Source organism: Zeus faber, assembly GCF_960531495.2.
Source record: "Zeus faber genome assembly, chromosome: 6".
Classification (NCBI taxonomy): domain Eukaryota; kingdom Metazoa; phylum Chordata; class Actinopteri; order Zeiformes; family Zeidae; genus Zeus; species Zeus faber.
Window position 1 is genome coordinate 32,530,125 of NC_137201.1, and position 6,000 is coordinate 32,536,124.

Consider the following 6,000-nt stretch of genomic DNA (forward strand, 5'->3'; position numbering starts at 1 on the left):
GCGCAGGCGGCGGAGGCGGCGGAGGCGGCGGAGGCGGCGGAGGCGGCGGAGGCGGCGGAGGCGGCGGAGGCGGCGGAGGCGGCGGAGGCGGCGGAGGCTTCTCGAGCTTCCAACGGCTTCTCCCCTCGGCGCAGGCGGCCTGCAGCACCGCGTTAAACAAAGGCAGCGAGCGCCACGCCAACAGTTGTGACCTGTGGTTTTCTCCCGCGTCTAAGGCTCCTGTAATGAAGGCGCGGGGCCCCGTGTGCCTTCATTACGGGGGCAATCGGCCTGTTTTTTAACATCCCACCGTGGCGACCCACTGTGCACACGCACGCTACCGTGTTTCCTCGGGCCGACGGTGGACTAGCTGAAAATTAAATGTCCATATTTGATAGGACGTGCACATTTGTTGTACCCCCCTTGCATGAGAATGACTTTGTTTTTCCATGAGAACGCCGTCGTCCGCAGAAACTCCCCTTCTCTGTGCAAATCATTTGTCAGTTATTATGCAACGCCACGTGTGTGACACAAAGGAAATTTGCCAGATTAATAAAATGTCCACCTTGCGAAATGATTATTTTGGCCCTCCCGGCCCAGTCACCCAAACCTCCAGGCGGAGCGGAGCTGATATGGGAGCCGTTGTCACAGTCTGACGTGGAACCGGAGCCGCTCTGTGGGGGGGCCGCCCCCCCCCACGAGCGAGCTGGCATCATGCACATCATAATAATGTCGTTTTCCAACGTTAATATTTGTCTAAAATAATCCAAATGCGTCACGTCTCCGAATGTTTGTGTTGATAGTCTTATCGAAGCCGCCGCTCGACGGGCGGCCTTGACCCTGCAGGATCCACGGAGCTCTCGTCCCTTTCCGACTCTCCTCGCTGAGCCCCCTCCGGGCCCCGTTTGCCGGATCGCGTTCCGGTCGCGGCTGGCGCAGGTGCGCCGGAATCCCGGCCCACGCCCTCTGACCCGTCCGTGTGCGCCCTGAATATAATAACGCCGTAGTACAATGAATGCCGGGGTTAAGCTGCGGTGAAAGCGCAGCGTCAGCGGGAGGTTTGTCGTGCGGAACGCGGGCGCTCGCGGAACCCGGGGAGAGTAACGACTTTTTGACGTCGTAATTAGCAAACTCCAAAATGAAACGGACATCCACCGCTAAATAAAACCAGAGGACAATTTAATGTGTTTCCTTCATTCATTCTAAGTGACTTCTTTATGTGAAAACCAAATGTTTTAAATCAAGTATTGAGTATAAAGTTGAGCTCATTTTGTTGTGTTATGGTGAGGCTGGGCTGTGCGGTTGGCCCCCAGCCCCCACCCCCAGCCACCTTGAGGATGTGGGATCACTGTGTTATTTCCAAAAGTATGGAGGCATTCTGTGAGAAACTCAAGCACACACAAGGGCTGGCGGACTAATCTCAGCCGTGCTTTTCAATGGAGAGTGCTTGGCTTAAAGACAACAAAAGGCTGGGGCCGGCCCCTGGGGGGAGAGGGGCCCTCCACCCGGCGAGACCTCCACTCTGTTTATTTACACGGAAACCCCAGCCAGAGGTGGCTCTAATTCGTTACAGAAGTCCCCACTTTAGTAAGAATTCACTCGGCGCGCAGTTCCTATGGATCCCGCAAACTCATTTTCGATGAACGGCGACTTTGAAGTCATTTCTGTTTCGCTGCAGAGTAAGAAAGGCCAGAAAGGGAAGCCGTGGCTGTCATAGACGGCGCGAATATATGTAGAATAAATGGCCTTACGCCTAGATGATATTCTGTGGAAAAAAAAAGAAAATCGAAATTCCGCGGCGCAGGAATAGGGTGAAGATCCGCGGCGCGGCGGAGGCCTTGTGTTTGCTGCACCGCTTGTGTTTGCCGTTGCACAGTATTGGCTCATTAACGGGACTTGCAGTTAATAAATGACTTTGGTGATTGTCCCCCGTGCCCGGGCCCCTTGGCCTGTTCACCGAGCAGAAAACGAGCGCCCGGCTCCCGCGGAGGCCGGCGCATAGCTCGCACCGCGGGGGGGAGGGGGGCGGGGCGGCCGTGTCGGAAGACGCAGGCGAACCGCAAAGCATCTGCATGTGTATCATGCAGGTTCCAAAACACATGCATATCACAGGCGTATGTAAACCATTTGGCTGTCGTCTCTTACGCACACACACACACACACGCACACGCACGCACGCACAATGCGCACGCACACACACATTCCATTCAACAAAGGGCCCAGTGTGCAGTAGTTAGTTGAATAACCCGTCTTGTATCACAGCGACTCATCAGACACTAATCAATGCAAACAGGATGGTGGTTCTTATCAAGGCAGAAAAATGCAGACTGAGCCGAAACATGAAAAGACGTCCGAAACGCTGCCTCAGAGGACACGCGGGCGACGGTCGCCAGCCAACACCATCTCGGCGATAAGTTTGGGCGGAGGCACCGGGGCCATTGACAAAGCCTTTGGTCCCGAGAACCTGTTTGAGGAGCGAAAGGTCCTGCGTGGTCACGTTCGCCCTGTTTGCTGGTGACGTCGCCTTTAAACAAATAAAACTCAGCCACGTGTGAGACGGCATGTTTCCTCCTTTTTGCAGGAAGAGAGCGTGCTCTACCTGGGATGTACGTTTGAAATCATTCGCTTTAAGATCACAGATGAAGGAGATTTCAGCTGTTCACGACGTGAGCAGAGAGAAGAGAACCGTGCGTCCGTTAGGATTAGGAAAATTCTGTTTTTTGGTGGAAGGGAGCCATGAAGCCGTTTGGGTACTTTTTGCAAAAACAAAATATCCGATGAAATAAACAACACATGGTTGGCAATATCAAGGGAGCCCACATGACGATTCCCCAAACAAAGCAGATTAAAACGAACTCGGTCTAAATCGGCGGCGGCGTCTCCATGGAAACACCATCCCGGGCGCGTCCCGGTCCCGGCGTGTTCCCACCCGGTCGCTCCGCCGCGCTGCTCGGCAAATCTGCGCTCGAGTGTTTCGTGGGACATATCAACACTTCCTCCCCTTCCCCGCCGGAGAGCCGCCCGCCCGCATCCCGTCTCCATCCAGAGCAGCCGCATCCCTCCTGCGTCCGCAGCGTCGCGACAGCCCGAGTGCACGCATCACGGTGCGTCGGGGGCCCAACGGGCGGGCGGCCGGGCGCCATGTTGGAAGCCCCTCCCGGACGGGATCCACGTCCACGGACGCAAATAACGCGCAGCGGCTCGATTCCCGACCGATCAAAGGTTCCGGCGCCGCTAATTGATTGAGGGGAACCAGTGCTTTCACAAAAAGATTTTGTTACCCTAATCCATTTTGCTAAATGGATGATGTGATTAAAGTTCTTTGGGGCTAAATTGGGTTATGGTTGGTGATTAAATACACATGATATGGGAATGACTTCACATGACCGTCTGGCAGAAAACACATTTTCAAAGGAGCGACCGACGGACAATTGAGACCCGGTTCCAACGGCTGAATCGTTGGGATTTGCTTCTTCAAAGACGGCAAAACGGCGGTGACCTGCGCCAAATGTGGAACCGATGGCGTGGACTGACGGGGTATAAACACGTAGTTAGCAACGTGATCAAGTTAAATCCGCTCGCAGCTAAATTCAAGGAAATGACGATTGATTCAAGTGCCGTCGCACGGATCCACGGCAGTCGGGCAGCGAGGGAAAGGGCGCGAGGGGTCGCCGGGGACGTAGCGATGGGGAAACACGGCGGCGACGGGGGTCACCGCGCAAAGGAGCCCCGAGGCCCCGTCCACCGCTACCGCGGCGATACCAGAAATCGATTTTTCAGGATATCGGAACCCCCCCACCGCGCCTGGACTCCCCGTCCTCAGAAAAGCAGGTCGCCGCAGCCGCAGCTGTTCTGAGCCGGGGCGAACGCCATGGAGGACACGGCGTTTTTGGGGAGGTGACCCCGGCAGTGGGCGGAGCGCGGCGCCGTCCGATGCAGTTTTGCGAGCAGAGATATCCCCCGAAGGCGGCTTTGAGGGTAAAGATGCCCGTTGAATGCGGCGTGGCACCGCTTTTCCCCTCCCCAAACGGCCTGCGGTCACATGCTCCTTGGATCTATGGTTTTGTTTTGGATCACGATGCGAGCCCCCCCCCGCCCTCGTGAGACCTTTGTGTCCTCAAATGCTGCGTTTCCGCGCTGCCTCACCGAGAGGCATTTCATATTTCCTGGCACGGGGAAGTATAGCTCGACTCCTCCGCGCCAAATCGACTCCACACGAGCGCTCCTGACTGACACCCCCCCCCCCGAAAATGATTCTTCCACCTCCAGGAGCAGCGCTGCTCTGTGGAGGGCCACTCCACTCCGTTATTAAGTTGAGAAAGACAGAGCGAGCGGGGGGGGGGGCCCGGCCGGGCGGAGGAGAATAATGAGAGCGGGGGAAGTTATGGGGGTGGGGGGCTCTGCCTTGTGACGGCAGATCAGAGAGCGCTTCCAGCTGGAACCCGGATCATGATCCTCAGGATGATGAGCTCCGCCGGACGGGACGGCTCGGAGCCCGGAGCCACCCTGCGCACGGAGCCCTGCCCCCCCCCCATGACCCATCCTGAAGCGGCCCCCAACCCCCCGGGCGGAGCCGGGCTCCTGTCGCTCCCGACGGAAGCGTCCATCTTCCCAGACCGTGAGGATGTGCGCCGCTTTCCCCTGAAATCCTCCCAAAACACGGGACTTTAAGAGTTAAAGAATTATAAAGGCAGAACCCTTGAGAGCGGAAGCGAAACCAAATCAACAAATTAATGCCTCTCCTACGAGAGGCTAAGCCTCTTATTTTTATTTCAAATGAGGATAGAAATTGACTTCCTTATTAAATCTAATTATTAGCTGGTGCCCTCCAAAAGTCTTCTAAAATTGCCTAGAGCCACCGCTCTATTAGCATAAACACTACCACTGGCAAGCTTAAAACAAATGGTATATTTAGTGTGTGTTAATGGGATTAAAGTGTGCTGGATTCAGGAGGGGATCTGCTCACAGAGAGCATCACGTCTTCATTATGGATGCCCTGACTTCTTCATTTCCACCTTCTTTGTTTGCTTTTCATTCCACTCCACCGCCTGCCTCTCCTCTCAGCTATTCAACAGATTGTGTTCAATCTTGATCCAAAAATCCCAGACAATCATAAATAATAAAGGATTACACCAATCTCTGGAAAGCCGGTGGGCCGCCAGCAGCAATGCGCGCACAGAGAAATAATTGTTGGCCATCTGTGCAGCAGATTGGTAAGGGAAAGGGTAAACAAAGAGCACAGTGTACCTGCCACAGCGCCGGGATCACGGGAGGCTTTGATGATGTTCAACCCCCCCCGCACAATCCACCGGCTCGCGCTGAGAGATTTTTCGATTAGGGAGGTTTCAAAACGGCAGATTGACAAGCCGCGCCTGTCAGGAATCTAACAAGGCTCGGGGTTATCTCTCCATCGGGCGGAAAAAACAAAAAAACAAACAAAAAAAACCCCACCACCAACAACGACAACAACAACAACAACAACAACAACAACAACAACACCGTCAGACGCCGCTCTCCGACTGCCAGAGAGAATTGGGATGCGGGACAAGGCACCAGGTGATGGAACACCTTCACATGCGATACGTACGGTGCGGCGCCTCAGAAATGAAAGTGATGTCATGAGAGCTTAGCCTCTCAAGTCTCATGAATCACTCCCCCAGCACAGGAAGCCAAGATTGGATTTACTGGCACGGTGTTAATCACCGAGCGCCAGATCCGTCATGCGGAACACTGCAAGCCCCGGCCCGGCATCAGGGATCCTTATTAGGGAAAATTGATCCCGTCGCTGAAGATGGCGCTCCGGCCATTCCGTGCGTTTTGTCAGCGAGCAAATCAATGCGCGGGATGGAAATAACGCGGATTCCATCCCTCCGAACGCCGTGGCGATTTCTCATGACTCATTTTGCATGAAGCGCGGCATCGCTTTCCACCGAACCTCCTGGTGTTGACACGTTAGAATGTCAGACGGTATCTGATCAGATCATCTTTATTCTAATCCCATGAAGACAAACGTAAACACAC